Below are 18,529 nucleotides of genomic sequence, written 5' to 3' on the forward strand. Positions count from 1 at the left end.
AGGTCCTAGGGGGCGGTAACCCTAGGTGGAGGAAAACCCTAAGGGACGGCAACCTTAGGTCCTAGGGGATGGTAACCCTAGGTGGAGAAAAACCCTAGGGGCGGTAACCCTAGGTCCTTGGGGGTGGTAACCCTAGGTGGAAAGTCCAGTCGGTCTGGAGGACCAGACTGACATAAGGTAAATCTCCTGAGTGGAGTAGGTGAGGGCGCGTTCTCCATAGAGGGAACAGTAGGCGTCGGGTCGACCTAGGGTTTCCGGTCGGAAACCCGAAGTCAGACTCAGACAGTCCGGAGACTGTCTATACTTCATTTATCATATTTATTGTGCTAACTTTGTGTTTGCAGGATAGTGTTTGGGACTAACGTATCTTGCAGGTGCAAAGGAGCAACCTAAAGCCTCGGATGAACAGTGTCCGAGGCGCCTTCATGGAGCTTGGAGGCGCCTCGGGTGCAAGGCTGGAGCTGGCTGCGAGAAGCTGTTCAAGGCGCCATGATGAACAGTGGAAGGCGCCTTGAATCTATGATAAGGTTCGACCAGTTCGCCTCTTATCTCCGCGGCTGACTCGGCTCATTCAAGGCGCCTTGGTGAACAGTAGAAGGCGCCTTGAACACCCTTTATAAGGGGTTTCGACCAGCAGCTCTCAATAACGAACTCCAAGCAATACTTACGCTACAAGCTGCTCTAGAAACGCCCAGAAGTGCTGTTACATGTCCCCGACAACCCGGAGCTCCAGATTTTGCTATTTTATTGTTGTCGGTATAATTTGTTTTAGTTCTTTCAGTTGTAATATCTTATTGTACATTTTACGAGCTTATAGTTGTTGCCCACGAAAAGCGATCAAGGATCGCGGGCCTTCGAGTAGGAGTCGTCTTAGGCTCCGAACGAAGTAAAATCTCTCGTGTCTTTCTGTGCGTGTTTGTTTACTTTCCGCTGCGTTACTTCTCCGATAGTTTTGCGATTCGAAAAACGAAATAGCCGCGAGCGCTATTCACCCCCCCCCCCCCCTCTAGCACTTCTCGATCCAACAATTGGTATCAGAGCGGGGTCGCTTTGAACTGGTGCAACCACCATTCAAGCATTTTACGTGGCTTTGTCATTTGTATAGGTTAAAAATATAACCTTACGCCTTTCGTTTTTTTTCCTCCAAAATTGTTTTCAAAAAATTCATTTTCATCTTTTCACCATTGATTGGAATTAGTGAAATATCGTGTTTTCAAAAATTTGTAGTAATATTTTTTTATAATATTTTAATAATATTATAATAATATTTTATTATTTTCTCTCGAAATTCTTAAATTACTATTTTTATTTCTCTCCCGCACTACTAATCCAAGACCAAGTCTTGGAACAAGTTTTATTGTGTTTATTTTGCGAGATTCCTTCTAATGGCCTACGAAGATGGGTACAACTCCACATACCTACCACTACTGTCTGACGAGAACTTCAGATACTGGAAAGACCAGGTGGAGCATCAATTAAAGACCGAAGCAGAAATATGGACCATAGTCCATATTGGATTCACTCTCCCCACCAAAAAAGGTGTACCCTTCACCTGTGACAAGTGGGATGCACAAACAATAAGGACATTCAAGGAAAATGCAAAAGCAACTTACATTCTCCTATGCGGACTAACAAATTCAGATCTTGATCGAGTTGGAAAGTTCAACAATGCTAAGGAGCTTTGGGAGAAAGTGCTCAAGTTTTATGAGATCCCTTCAGAGTTAGAAGATCGAATAGAACCTGAGTCCGAATTTGAAATTGAATCCTCAGAGTCAACCTCCGAACCAGACTCAGAAAAATCAGAGCAAACCGATATCATAGCACTGATGGCCAAAGACGACATATCTGAATCTGAGTCAGAATTTGAAATGGCAACAGTCAAGGGGGAGGATCCTATCACGGATCTAAAAGGTAAAATTATAAATTCAAATTGTAAATCTCTCATAATCTGTTTTAAGTGTAGGGAGAGAGGGCACTATAGAAACGAATGCCCCACTCGTAAGACTCGACCGACACAATTGGAGGAGAAGGAGAAAATGATCAGGAGAGGGAAGAAATACATCAAATGCTCCAGATGCAAACTATTGGAGCACTACAAAAGACAATGCCCAGAAAGAAGACCCAAGAATCCAGAGGGAGAAATCAAGGTTAGTACATTTACATTATATGAAAATCCAATTTTTGCAACACATGATCGCACTAGCTTAACTAATCATGCTTGCTCTAGTATAAATTTCTCTTCAAAATTAGATATGTATGCTAATAATGTAATGAACAAAATTAATTCAAATAAAAATAAGAAATTAACTCTTAGAAAAGTAGAAATACAAAATAATATTTTAAAAGATAAAATTGATAAATTAGAGAAGATTGTTAATAATTTAGTCAAATCACAAAATCTAGACTTGGGTTATAAGTCTAAAGTAAAACTTAAACAGTACAAACCAAGTTATAATCAAGTACCTTTTATTTATTTAACTTAATAAAACGTAAATCAATAACATAGGAGGAGGCTCCAGAATAGCTGACACCTCCGAAATTAATCCACTCGATAATGGTAAATAAGAGTAGATTACCCGGAAGGGTAATTAAGGTTAGATTAAAATGGGTTAAGTTTAACTTAACCAACGGTACTGGTGAAGTTTTTGGATGATAGTACGTTAGGGAAGCTTGGGCATCGCATGTCTAGGAAGATATGGCTTCGACCTGGTGCATTTGGCCAAGTGGAACTGACCGAAGCTACCCTCAAATGGATCCTAACTAGTTAGACCAAAGTTTAGTATTAAGTTCAATGGGTAGGACTATTTGGAAAACTTCAAAGGCATGGTTACTTTAATGAGTTCCTTGTGACTCACCATAGCCCAGAAGTTTATCCAAAGATTACTTATTTGTTGAACCCAAAGCTAAACCTGAATCTAATACAAAGTTAAATCAAACCCTTAAATTGAACCTCAATTCATCTCACAAAAATTATAGGATTCCCTAATTGAAAATTTAGATGGGTGAGATGACTAAGGAATTTAAAAAATTCAGACGGATAGTTATTTAAAAAAAAAATCTAAAACTTAATTTCAAATTTCAAAATTCTTTTAAAATTTATTTGAGAAATCTTTTCAAAATCTTTAAAACTTAATTTTAAAATTCTTTTAAATTTATTTGAAAAAACTTTTCAAAATCATTTCAAAATCTTAAAACTTCATTTCAAAATTATTTGAGAAATCTTTTCAAAATCATTTCAAAATTTTTAAAACTTAATTTCAAAATTCTTTTAAATTTTTTAAAATATTTTTAATTATAAAAAATTTAGGTTTACTTTCTCTCAACTTTTTTTTTAATTAAAAAATGGGGATGTGGCAATGGTAGGGACCATAAAAATTAAGTCTGTAGCAACTGTGTTTGTGTATTAAGATAGATACATTGCAAAAATTAATTTCAACTATTAATTCCTATTAGAATGGACTTAGTCAGAAACCCAGGTGTATAAATTACCGAGCATGCATAATTATTACCGTGCATGCATATGGTTGTTCAACACTTGGATTCCTCTTTCTTAATACTCCTGGCCTCATCCTCGTAATGAAACTTGTGTTGGTTTTCATCGACGTCCTTACCCAAGGGTTCTACTATAGGCGCCACAACTAGATTCTACTGACTTCGAATAGTTTCTCACTTGATGGAGCCCATGGGCCACGTTTCAAGGCCCAATTCCAAGAAAGGCATTGGAACTTGATCTATAGGCCAGCCAAGTGATGCGGTTCCGTGAAACATCGGTCCCGTCCACCTGAAGCCCATAGGCCATATTTCAAGGCCCAATTCCCATAAAGAACTTGCAATTTGATGCGGTTCACCGGAGCATCGGTCCGGTTCATCGGGTCATTCATTCTCTCCAATTTATCAGCTCGATTTGCACGCCCTCGCACAACTTGAAAAGATTTACGAGTTTGATTGTGTCAATAACTTTTTGCAATTATAAATCATTATTGAACTAGTGAACTCAGTCCACTGATTATTTTTTTTAAAAAAAAATCTAGATTTAATTTAGGATAAAAATTAAAAGGTCTCATCTATCGTTTACCAAAATATCAATTAGTAGATAGCCATTACAAAGTGTAACAATTGATTGCTAGTTGATCTTGTCTGAAAACTATAGAGATAACGTGCTGGGCACGATGAACTGACGATTGACCGACAGAAGACTTTTTTCCTCCTCACATAAACTTTCCTACACACATTGAAACGAGCCAACAAATGTCAGTGCCAAAAAATCATGGAGGGGGTCCTTGGCGATGACCCTCCGACGCTCAAGTCAGGATAATACCAGACAGATGGATGAAGAACAGTAGAAGATGTGCACAAAAAGTGGCTTCAGATGGTCAGAGAACGTACTTTGTCAACGAAGAGGACCTTATACCACCTCTCATAACTTTCGTCAGCATGAGGTGGCAATGTGTCATAGTTTGTTACAGGAAATGGAAGTGCGTCACCTAAGCAACATGCAATAATTCTCATAGGAATCTTTCTTTCACTCACATGTATACCTCTTTTGTCTTTTGTGCTTTATATCTTGGCTAAGGTTGTTGAAGACATGTGCTGTTGTAATTTGTCGGCTAATAGGAGGCATAATAACCTGTGAAGAAGGTTTAGAAAAATATTCTCTGACATAACTTATTCTAACAGGCTTTCGGGTTTCTTTACTAGTGTTATCGGTTAACTATATCCCGATCGGTCTATAGAGTCGGTCGGTCCTTTTTTTTAGCATGCTTGAGTTGGCTCGTAAGACCAACCATCCTTATACTTTGGGAACTTCTTTGTTTCTAGGATTCCGATCATGTCATTAACTGCATGTATCTTGGTCGGCTCATAAGTTTGGCTAATTTTTCTTAAGTATTTCTTGGCCAATCTATAAAGTCATCTGCATTTATGTCTACCCTTGTTTATGTCATGTGTTAGCCGTTTATGTTGGAAATGTATTTGAGAATTAATTAGATCCTTCACCTCTTTAGGACGTAGTTAGTCATAGCCTGACGTGGTACCTTCCAAGTGCTTGGATTCTGTTGATATGCACTTCGTGCTGATCCTCGACGTAATGGACATTTTTGGCCAAATATGCTCCAGGCGCCTGGACTAAGTCAACCTCCCGGTTGATCATTTTCTCATTCGGTCACATGGGTGATTCTCCAGTCGTCCAGAGTTGAGCTCACCCAAATCCAACTATAGTCTTTTCCTTGAGCAGTCTTCCTCCTCGGCTTCTCATCCCTCGAAAGTGTCATCCGTGTCCTTCTTGTCCAACGATGTACTCTCTCGCAGCTTTTCGCTCCTCGGATAAACCAAGTCTGCTGACTCCCTTCCCGTTCTATCCTTCTCGTCTGTCACGTCTTCCGATTAATTTTTTATGTTCCTAAATTCCTGCATATTTAGACACAATGTATTAAAATTACATAGCCTATTTTATATATATATATATATATTTAATTAAATAAATAACTACAACAACTTAGGGTCTACGATATGAATCAGTAATAAATGCCAAAGCATTAAAACCTACAACAATATACAAAAAGTTGACTACTAAAGAAAATATGCTTCAAAGTCATCTACAAATGCATGAGAACAAATTAATGTAATTATTAAAATTGACAACAAAATTGTTTTGTGACTAACACAATTAAGTTTCCATTGCTAACTAACATTACACTATTAAAAATAGTCATTTAAACAAATTTATTTAATTTAATTAACTAATTAAGTTTATATACATATTGATGATATTGTAAATATTAAAATAATTATACCATAAATATAAATTATACTTTTATTTATTTCTAAAAATTTTACTTAATAATAAATTGATTATTATATAATATATTACATTTAGACATTAATTATATATATTGTCCGATGGACTTAACGAGGTTATGTATTATTTACTCTTTTGTTTAACATCTATCTTCATTTTAGAGAACGACAAAATAGGGTAAAAATTAATTAAGAATTTTTAATAAAAACTAATTAGGTATTATTGTGGAAAATTAAATATAAAAATAGGCGAGAAAGGATATAATTGACTCATGAAATATGATATTATTATCTTAAAAATTAGATATAATGATCCTAAAACTATAAAAAAAACTCATTCTGGCCCGCTAGAATTTAGTCATTTAGCATTGTCCTTTCAAGATATATATGGAATGGTTCGGTGGAGAGTAGAATTAGATGATCAATTTTTTTTATTTATACCAAGCATCAAATTTAAGTCAACTAATTTTGAGATGAATTACCATACCTAATATTTCATCCATCAAGTAAATTCAGAAAGTAAAGTGAGGTGACTCCCAACGTGGCACTTAACCTCACTAAATGGCATACCGTGAAGGCAAACTCCTAAATGTGTCAAATAAAGTTATTAGAAACTAAAATATTTCAAATCAATAAATAAAGTCATAATTAAAATTCTGAAATAAAAATACTCAAATAAATGTTTTTTGGGTATTTTATTAATTAGAAAAACTATATTGCGTGCTAATATATTTTATTTATATATTTTTTGTTTAATATTGATACTAACTCATTTATTCTTCAGATTTTATGCTACATATGACTGTTCTTGTCGCATTAAAGGTTTATCAAAATTAATGAATAGTTGAACATATTTAAAACCTAATTTCGTTTTAATTTTTTTTTTTAAAAAAATATAAACTAGGCAAACTGATATTTGATACAAATTTAAATATCTTATAATTATTTTTCCTTAATTAGTTAAATATATATTGGAACATATTGAATCAATGTATTATTGATTCTATTTTCACTCTAAATTTTAAAATATTGGTCATTGTTTTACAATGGCTACAAAGCAATGCAATGCGGTACTAGAAGGGCCGTTAAGGTAACGAATCTACCTTTTTACAAAGCAATGCAATGTTTAGACCAGATATAATTAGGAAACTAATCATATGTGAAATGTCTTGATCATCAAAATTTATAATTAGTTATAAATCATTATTTTACCAAATATGTAGTGGGGTTTATAGAATAAATTTGTATGTGTTTACGTTTATGGCCCGAAAACATTTGTGGAATAAGATAAAAGTTAATCAAATTAGATCAATCAATTAATTTCGAATAGTAATTTCTTTGCTATATATATATATATATATATTTTTGCAATCACTTTAATCTCTTTCCTATTATTTTCCCATGTGTATATATTATGGTTCCAATATTCTATAAACAAAGCATATCTTAATAATTTTATTATCTTAGTAATAACACAATAAACTTTTTAATTTTTCAAGTTGATCAATTATTTTCTCAAGTAATAATAATAATAATAATAATAATAATAATGATAAGATGGCCAATGATTCGCCAATTGAACAAGTACAAGCGCGACTGACAGTTCATCTGACGGATGATCCGATATTGCAAGTGCTAACCTTTTGCACATGGCTCATCAGCATTCCACTCTACATTCTGCAGACGATGTTGCTCTGAATTGGCGTTACGTTTTCCAACGGCCAGCAGTCGATCATAATTATATCCTTTGCTTAGCATATCATCCGTTTGCATTCGATCGTGTAGTTCTTGGGGTTTGGATTTGCAGATTGGATGACCATTACGAGCTTCTCAGGAGATCCTTTGCTTTCTCCTGCATTTATGATATTCAATATGTTGGTCGGATTTATTATTGGAGCAATGCATATGAGGCGAGAAAATTTCCACTCTTACGTTCTCGACCAATATCTCTAGAATTGTAGATCCAAATATATACTACAGCACATCGTTATTTATATTGCACTCTACAGGGTGTGATCTTGCTCTAGACACGTCAACTATTTCTCAGATCGCTCTCTTCTATGGGAGGTTCTCAGTGCCCACTCATTTTGTAACTGAATTAATTATTTGTAGTTAAGTATTTGTAGTCTTAACTTCGCCCAAACAATCAGTTCCAGTAAACAAGCAAATTAAACGAAAGGTATAAATAGTACTGTTTCGCAACGGATCGCTCTCTTGATGCTAGAGAGGCTCTACAACAATATACGGTGGAGGTGCTCAGGTGTTCGAGATAACAGTATTGTTTCGCATGCAATCCTATTACATACATAACCCCTCAAACATCACAAAAACCCCAAATAAATATAAGAAATGACACCATTTTCATTAAAACATGCATGTTATAATATCATATATCATCCTCTCTTATACACGTCATTCTAATGCAAATGCGATAATATAAATACATACCCAACTAACTAGCTAAGATACAAATTAGTGCAGAGATAAAAAACACAATCCATAAATACTGAGGATGAAAATATCCGTCACTCTCACCAACTCATGGATTGAGATAGATGATGTTACGAGCAGCAGAATCTTACATTATATCGGCAACAAATCGACGATAAATCTGACCGACATGTCTATAACAAGTTTCTTGCCTCGCTGGAGGCAAAACACAAACCATAAGTACTGGGGATGAAAATATCCGTCGCTCTCACCAACTCATGGGTTGAGATAGGTGATGTTGCAACCTTACATTATAGCGACAACATATCGATGATAAACCTTGACCAGCATACCTGTAGCAAGTGATAATGAAAATCAGCGCTGGGATGAAAAGCACCGTGAGTTTTATGATGAGAATGTCCACGGCAATTTATAGGGAGATAAGACTTATATGTTTAAGTGAATTATTATCACTCAAGTCAATTCCAATAACAATTAATAGTTGAAATTAACTATAGGTGTGGAGTTGCTGCAGAAATTATAGGTGTTCACGTTGGAAAAAAAAAATAACAAAATCAATTAAAAGCCTAGTATTAAAAATAAATAAATAAAATGCATGACAGTGTAAATTTATATGTTTGTGATATGGCAAAGTTTTTGATATCCCACTCATTATCAAATGAGTGAGTTCAGTTGCCTTTAATATCGGCTGTCTTTGAAGAAAGATGATGGACTGAATTTTCAAGAGGCATCTAAAAATGTAAGTATATAAAGATGATATTATTAAAATTGAATGAAGAAAAGAAGATATATTTTACTTACAAATCTTTCCAATACCTCCCATGCTTGGCATCAATTTAGAGTTGTTTTTTTTCTTCTTCCCTGAAGTTCCATGGACAAACCAAAATCACGCTCCACTTATCTTCATCTCTCCAGCCAAGCTGGAACATCCCACTGCACAAGAAAATTTTGCAGTGATGGATCTTGCTGTTGTTCTCACCTAGGAAATAAAGAGAAGAATTAGAACAGACTATTGTGGATTGGGAGGGAAAAAAACAGAAATTAAATGGAAGAAGAGAAAAACACTATTGTTCTTACTTAGCTCGCTAAACAAAATGACAACTGAAACATGTTGTTTAGTAGGATTGAAGGAAATTGGAAAAAAAAAAAAAACTTACTGTTGAGTTGTTGGCCGGCTTGTCAGAATATGGCTGCTAGCTCCTATGGTTGAAAGAGGGCGTTGGATCATAAGCCGTCGACCAAGCTCAGTGACCTGATCCGATGAAGTCGATAGAGGAGGAGGACGAGGAAAAGGAGGAGTTCCAGTAGCATTGGAAAATCCCTCTTTAGTCTTTCCGCCCCTATTTAAAGGCCCCTCGGACTCCCTTGCTTGGGAGAAATGAAGTCGGCGTTGTGAGGTGGTGACAGGGGGCGGTGGCTGCTGCGTTATGTGGAGATGGTTATTTCTCAACAAAAGCTTCGGTGATGGTTATTTTTTTATCGCCGTGAGTATTCTCGATCTGGAATTTAATTTAATTAAATCTTAATCTTATGTTACATAATGCCTAAACTAACATCTTTTCTCTTTAATTTCCTAAAGAAAGAAATCCTAGTGATCATGATCACAGCGTGCATAAATCCTCCTTATCGATAAGAGATATTAATAATCAATCATTAAAATATCTCTACTATTTATTTTTAGGAGTATTAATTTTTAAATATTTTCTTACAACTTTTTTTTTTAACAAACGCACGGAATTTTAAAAAATAAATAAATTACATAGATAAATATTATATATAATATTATCCCTTATCCCTTATTCAATGTTTCAAAAAAAAAAAAATATTCCTTAGAATTTTTTTTATTTTTAAGTGGTATAAACATACCGCTGTATCTAGATATCTTATTTACCTCTCCAAAAAAATAAATATCTTCAAAAAATATTTTTTGTTTAATATTTTCTTTTCTCTCCTCTCCAGGCGAACTAATCCACCTACTCAACTCCTTATATTTAAAGCAAGTTGTGTATCTATTCCAATAATATTATTGTGGACCATTATCAATGAAGATCCAGAAAAAAAAAAAAGCACTTACTCGAGAATAAAAAAAATGATCTACTTTTATTTGATATTTTGGAATAAATTCTTTTGATAGTCTATACTCAATCAAATTCTCTTTTTTAATAATTGAATTTTTGAATTCATCTCTACGATTTCATATTTAGTAATTCTCAAATTATTTCTTCAATCATCAAAAATGTTCGTAAACTATATACTTATAATTTTAAAAATGAATGTTGAATAATATCATATTATCTTAATTTATTCTTGGTTTAAAATTACAAACATTACATCATTTTCTAATGAACTCATTGCAGCAACAACAATCGCCGTGCATCTCTTGTTACTGCATATTGATTCCGGAAGAATCAAAGGAGAAAAATATAAAGAGCAATATGAAACATTTTCATTTTCATTTTCATTTTCAATCTGCAATTAGATGAGATTAAAAGTTACATCGTAAATTTTTCAATCAAACAGATGAATTCCTTATAGAGGTATATTTTTAATATTAAAATTTTAATTAATTATTTATTTACCTTTTAAAACCCATCATAGCAATGGTGGTATTACCAGGGTTGGATTCCCTGACCTGCCCAGCAGCCCGACAATTTTTAGGTTTATATATTAAGGTCAAATCTAATAGCTCAGTAACTTTAGTCTTCCAACTTAGTGGGATCAATAATTTTAGACTTATATATTAAGCTTAAATTTTACAGCCCAACAAATTATATGTTTATATATTGAGCACAAATTCAGTAGTTCAGTCATTTTTAAACTTATATATTGAACCTAATTTTAAAAAGGATTTCCTTTAATTTATCGCTTGATATATCGAGGAGCAGATACGACAGAAAGTACAGTTACAAAACAACAACAGGACAATTAAAAATCCTGACTATACTTACATCACAGAACTAACACGATAGTTTAAAACAACCGCTACAATTTTAATTGAAGCATTTAATCAAATCGAGTATTAATTATATCCAAAGAAATATTAATTAACGTGATTTATTTCTTAAGGTAGTTTTTAATTATTTTTTTTAATAATTAGCATCATCTATGGAATACTTTATCCTTACTTGCAAAAATAACTATAAAATATTTATTAAACTAATTATTTAATACATCGGATTTACAATGTTATTAAATTAATTATGGAATATTAATACCATGGACAAATAATTTAATAAAAAATCTTGAGTTTGTGACAAATAAGACAATAATCATGGTGGTAAAAGAGGATAGCACTCACTCTAAATGTCCCTTATAGTCTGTCCTTAGGTTACGTGAGGGGAGATAAATTACAAAATTTACTTGGGCCCACATCCACCATTAAATAATTAACTGCTTAACTCATCAAATTAAACTAAAATAAAATACTATTATAATTAATTAAATGATCAATAAATAAATATCTCATTGTACATCAACAAATATAAATTTTCTAATTAGACTTATATTTTTAACACTATTTTACCAAACACCTAAGAGGGATGATAATTACAATTACTAGTTACATGTTCATAGATAGTTGAATATCCCAATAATAATTATGTCTTAAATCGCACAATATGAAAAATAAACAATTGTAAAAATTGTCTCAAAATTAAACCTTACCTATGCATTCCATTTGGAGTAAATTAAAGGATGATAATACTTACGTCAGGCAGTTTAGTATCATCGGCCGCCTAATTAAATAATTTTATCTAAAATAGTAGCTCTTTGCACAGGAAAAGTTAGACACCCGACTAGTTATTTCACATCCATTTAGAATTGATTTCAAAATTTATTTGAGTAACCACTCATAAATTACTAATTATGTCACCTTAATAGGGCTTAATTACTACCTATGCATTCCAATTCACGGCAATGAGTTTCAATTATAGATTTTTTTTTTTTCGTTACTTAATAAAGACCATCATGGTAAAAGATGCAGGGTAGTTGGATGGTCAACTGCTCGCCATGCATTTGTGTATACATCTTTTTAAAGTTATTGTAAATAAAATAAAGTTTACGATTGAATAGGAAAGAAAATAACCATTGAGGAGATAGTGATGTGATCACCCTCATAACTACAATGAATGCACGAAAGTCATGATCATGAATGCATGGTTTTTGGTGAATTCTTGTGAATGGCAAGTATACCCGTGACAAAAATATTAATGTGAAAGTGGACAATTTTGAGGAATCTAGCATAGATAGAGTGCATTTCATTTTAAATTCCTGATTCTCATCTATGATTCACGGAGTAAGCTGACAAAAATGTAAGAATTATATATATATATATATATATATATATATATATTATCACTAATAATTTTTATCCATGATTTAAATGACAAGATATATAGAGAAAGAGGAGGTAATCATTTAAGATCCTACCTATAAATTATCAATCCCGTCTATAAATTATCAATCAGCCTATGCCTTATTAATATCCATTCTTCAAAAATAAAAATTACAATTAGTATTTTATTTTTGACGATCATCTTCTTCATTCTCCTATAGATAATCCAGCTGCTCGAAAAGTAATGCTCATGTAACACCCACCTTAACCGCTGTTGCGTCTTGCACGTGCAGATAATTTCCTTTTAATCTGTCGGGTTTAATCTGCCGGGTTTTTAATAAAATAATATAAACCAAAGCATCATTTATAATGACAGATTAATGCAAGATGAACATTAGGTATGTAATTAATGCATGATGGCAAGCACTGACATATACTCTATAATTAATGTTAAAATTATTCTTTATTAAAATTAGTCTCTGTTACAATTTGTGTCAGTGGACTGACCATTTATCCTCGTTTGTCATACGAGCAAGAGGTCAAAATAAGGATGGCTTCTATTCACAATTAATTCTGGTAAGAAGTAAGTTTGATTACATCTCAAAATTCCTCTAATATTATTTTTAATAAATTTTGTTGATAGGAATCTGATCCGTTAGAAATTTTTATCTCTTAATTATAATATATGTATGTATATATATGTAACTAATATATACATATAATATTACTAAAATATCCTTACATACACATGTATATATATATTTTGGTTGATCAAATTCTGATCATTTAATATTACTCTATTACTATCCTTCTTCCAACTGCTGCTTGTTTCTGGCTTGAGCGTTTACTACTTTGGTTTTTGACAAATCACTTGCAACCATTTGTACAGCCCACCAGGACAGATAGGGATGTGCTTTTGGATAAAACTATAATCTGAACGATGAATCCAAGCAACCAAAACTACTTGGTGGTCGATAGCTATATCGTGCGGAAGGATGATTTAGATGTCCAAAGTGATATTGAGCTTCATCTTATAAACATGAAAAGAGGTCAAAGTGAAATTACAATGCCAAGGGACCCTCGCTTAACCCAATGTAAGACATCATAATTGTTGCCCCAACCATTGAGACCATGGGCTAACTCATGTTGAGCCAGCTATAAGAGAGACCCTGGCTAAATTAATATTAATAATATTATTATTATTATTATTATTATTATTATTATATGCAAATGAAATGCACTCACGTCATCGCCCTAAGCCTGATATTTCCGTCTTTGTCTTCTTCATACATCACTGGTGAGAATTAAAGGTGACATCACTCACGTGCTTTACCTACTTCTTCAATAACAAGCTTCAAGATTCAGTTTCAAATTTTGTAGACTATATTCTAGAAACTCTTTTCTCCATGAGATTTTAATGTATATATATGTTTAATTTAAAATTAACATTATATGTTTTAATCCTTTTTATAATTTATTCACATATATATTGTCATTATAATTTTGCAAAACGGAGGAGGCGTTAATTACTGATATATTATTTATATTTTTATTTGGTTAGCTAATTAGTATATAATGTTTGTATAAGTATGCTCATCTATTTTTTTTTAACTAATCAATATCTTTTTATTTGTACTTGAGAATGATAGTTTATAAAAAATATTTATTTATGTAATAAACCTTATTTACCTCCTCTATTAAGGGCGCACACATATTTAGTTCTTTGTTTGCTTTGTTATTTTTGTGTGATTTAAAAGTAATTAACTAGACTAGTAACAGAACAATAAAGATATGTTATTTCTCTATCAGCCTTGCTTCTTTATCCATAGGTCGTTAATGATTTCATCTAATTTATTCAATTAAATGATGATTAATAAGTAAATTTATTTATATATAAATAAGTTAGCAGTGAGTTAAAACGGAAGGAGAGTGTTCATTCAAATATAATGTGTCTATCTCACATCACATCACGTTAATTTATGGGATGGGATGATATTAATTAATAGCTGACAATTTTAATTGGGAAGACAGCTTAATGTGTGCGCTCATGCAGCTCAATATGTGTCAGAAATTAAAGTAAGTAATTACGGTAAAAAAGTGAATATGTTCGTCTTAATGTCTCCGTTAATTTATCCTAAGATTAATACGGAAGATATAAATCATAAATAATTACTAATCTTTAGAATAGTAACTAGCACATATAAAAAATATTTATCTCAATTTTACTTAAATTCGAACCAAGATCTTATCCTCATGTATTAATCTAGATCCAGACATATTAAGTGATGTGATCGCGTGCTTAGTATTTCAAATCATGTGATAAATAATCGGCAGATGATGTCAGCTGCCTATCCCATCAAGGCTAGTAAGTAATGTGATCGCCTACACTGCTATTTTCGTCTCGTGATGACCACCATCTCCTCATCTCTGCCACAGCTTTCCTCGAACTTCCTTCTTCATTCATCTTATCGTTCTATGCCGAGCATTTCTCTGGCGCTGGCCCATTGGACCCATTCCCTTTACTATAGTACTTCAAACCTAAGCAAAGTTGTAAGTCATTAAGATATTTTTTTAATCATCTCAATTTTAATCTCTTTAATTTTACAGTAATTTGTTTATACCGTTGCTGCATGCAATTATATTAATTTCGAATCTTTTTCTTGATTTACTTGGTTCCTAATTACTGTGTGAATTTGATTAATCCTTGAGATGGGCATGACTTGGGTAGACTGCGGCACTGAGCAATAAAAATGCACTTGAACGGGTTACCACTGGGATTATAATAGGAAAAAGGGCAGCTGACTAGCTTTGTGTTGTCATTGTCATGCTCATCGTCTGCCAGACCTTCTGATTGTAATGGGGTTCAGTTAACGACAGAGGATTCAGATTAGATTCTAATGGGATTCAGTTAACCAGAGATTGAGATTAGAAAATTCTTAGTGTTAATTCATTATAATATTTCTATCTTATCAAAAGTATAAAGTTTATTATCATATACTCATTATAATAATATATTTTTTTTATTCATATTTTTTTTAACATTAATATTCATTATTTATGAGTCACATCATTTATTTACTGATTTTTTTTACTATTTTTTAATAATATTAAAAATTTTATAATTTAAAAAAAAATAAAAAAAAAATAAAAGAGAATATCGAAAGATATTTAAATCTTTGATGTTCACTCAAATGAAAAAGAAATATTAAATAGATATTATAATATTCATTTAATATCCGATTGAGGATGCTTTTAATAGCTGTGTTGCTATGCTCGTGATCCTGACACGCCTTTTGAATTACTCTATACGGTTTTGATATCCTGCGCGCCGCACAGTGCGCGACTGTGCGCGCGCGCAGGATATCAGTGATTTTAATTTGTTTTTTATTTTTTTTTTAATTTTTGAATTAAAAAAAATAATTAAAAAAAATTTTAAAAATTTTATTTCTAGGGTTCAGGCTTTGGGTATAGTGTTAAAGCTATTTTTTTTTTTTAGATTTTACATTTGGGGTTTAGGCTTTCCAATTAGGTTATAGTGTTTGGTTTTAAAAAAAAATTAAAATAAAATTAATTTAAGTTTTTATTGAGTATTGTAATATGTTAAGGGGATATATTAAGGTATTAAAAATTTATATAAGGAAATGTTAAATTTTTTAATTGATTTTTTAAATTTAAAATATTAAAAAAATTAAAAAAAAAAAAAAATTGACCGATCTCCTGCGCGCGCGCACAGTCGCGCACTGTAAATACGGTATTGTCAGATAGTTGCAGTGAGGTCACTATGCATCTTGACAGACGCCTTGCAGTAAAAGGAATTTGCCGCCTCACCATTTTCACACGTTCAGTTTTAAAATTATTTGTTAGGAGGTAAATTAAAAAATTACAATTAACACATAGAGAGGACATCTTTCTTGATTTTTAACGAGAGATCCATTACAACGATATTTATTTTACAATAGTCAACTCAATTATATCCAGGGTATAGGTAGAAAAAATACACGTTTTTAATTATAGAATATTATTTTCATCAGTAGTTAATTACTGATATATTATTTGTATTTCTGTTTGGTTAGCTAATTAGCGTATAAGGTTTGTATAAGTATGCTTATCTACTTTTTTTTTACTAATCAATATCCTTTTATTTGAACTTGAGAATGATAGTTTATAAAAAATATTTATTTATGTAATAAGCCTTATTTATCTCCTCTCTTAAGGGCGCGCACACATATTTAGTTCTTCTGTTTGCTTTGTTAATTTTGTATGATTTAAAAGTAATTAACTAGCCTAGAACAGAACAGTTAGAAAGATATGTTATTTCTCTATCAGCTTCACTTCTTTATCCATATGTCGTTAATGATTTCATCTAATTTATTCAATTAAATGATGATTAATAAGTAAATTTATTTATATATAAATAAGTTAGTAGTGAGTTACGTTAAAATTGGAGAGTGTTCATTCAAATATAATATGTCTATCTGACTTCACATCACGCCATTAATAGCTGACAATTTTAATTGGGAGACAGCTCAGCCCTCTTGTCATGCAGCTCAATATGTGTATGTTGTCGCGCCAATTCATTAAATCAAGTAACCAACTGCGGGTAAGTGGTGTGATTCAAATCATGTGATCAATAATCGGCAGATGATGTCAGCTGCCTATCCCATCACGGCTGATAAGTCATGTGATCGCCTGAATTAGGGGTGTCAATTCGGGTGGGTCAGGTCGGGTTGGATCGGGTTGAGTTTTTTTTTTTTTTTTTAACCCAACCCGAACCCGACCCGAACCCGAGTTCAACCCAAAACACCTCAACCCGAACCCGACCAACCCGATCAACCCGAACCCGACCCATATAACCCGAAAATCCGATTCAAAACGATTTTTTTGGGCTATTTTCCCTATAATTCTTCACTTTTATCTCAATATTTCATCATTTTCATACAAACATGATATTAATATACATAAAAACATCCAAATTTTTAAAATAAAATTTGATTTAACCCCAAAAAAACCCACAAAACCCTATATTTAAGTCAACCCGGGTCAACCCGGGTCAACCCGAACCCAACCCGACCCAACCCGAGACTCATTTACTCTCCAACCCTCCAACCCGAACCCGACCCGAACCCGAAAATGCCCAACCCGAACCCAATTTTTTTCGGGTTGACTTGGGTTGGGTCGTCGGGTCGGGTTCATTTTTGACACCCCTAGCCTGAACTGCTTTTTTCGTCTCGTCGATGGCCACCATCTCCTTCTTCTGCCACCGCCTTCTTCTAACTTTAAACTCTTTAATTTTAAGTATTTTTTTTACTACATTAATTTCGAATCTTTTTCTTGATTTTCATCACACCAGTTAATTATTACGGTTAGATTGAGGCACTGAGCAATAATAATGCATTTGAATGGGTTATCCACTGGAATTATAATTGGAAAAAGGACAGCTGTGATGAGGACAGAGAAAATTGACCGGCTGTGTTGTCATTCTCATAATCCTGACACACCTTTTGAATTACTCTATATATTAGGTAAGATTTCTAATTAAATTTCATCCTGACACATCATATAAATATGATGGTGTCAGATAATTGCAGTGAGGTAACAATGCATCTTAAACCTTTGTTGCAGTAAATGGAGTCTGCCACCCAGTATTTTCACACGTTCAGTTTTTAGATTATTTGTTAGAAGATAAATTAAAAAATTATAATTAATAGTATAGAGAAGACATATTTCTTGATTTTTTACCGAGATTTAACTTTTTTTTTTATATATAATAATCAACTCAATCGTATCCAAAAAGAGAAAAAAAACACGTCTTTTTAAAATAATGAATTCAATAATATTGACCATGTTTTTATACGATAATATTTGACGGAAAGTTTTAATCTTATAGTATATATATATCGTAAGGATTAAGATATATGGTAATAACGTGATGTACTTAAAAAGTAAAAC

At 32.6% G+C, this 18,529-nt stretch overlaps 1 pseudogene; it reads right to left on the reverse strand.

Moving 5' to 3' along the window:
* The window catches only part of LOC122048127, a 61,968-nt pseudogene that overhangs the window by 10,911 nt on the left and 32,528 nt on the right, over positions 1 to 18,529 (reverse strand).

The sequence above is a fragment of the Zingiber officinale genome, chromosome 2B (assembly GCF_018446385.1).
Source record: "Zingiber officinale cultivar Zhangliang chromosome 2B, Zo_v1.1, whole genome shotgun sequence".
Taxonomy (NCBI): domain Eukaryota; kingdom Viridiplantae; phylum Streptophyta; class Magnoliopsida; order Zingiberales; family Zingiberaceae; genus Zingiber; species Zingiber officinale.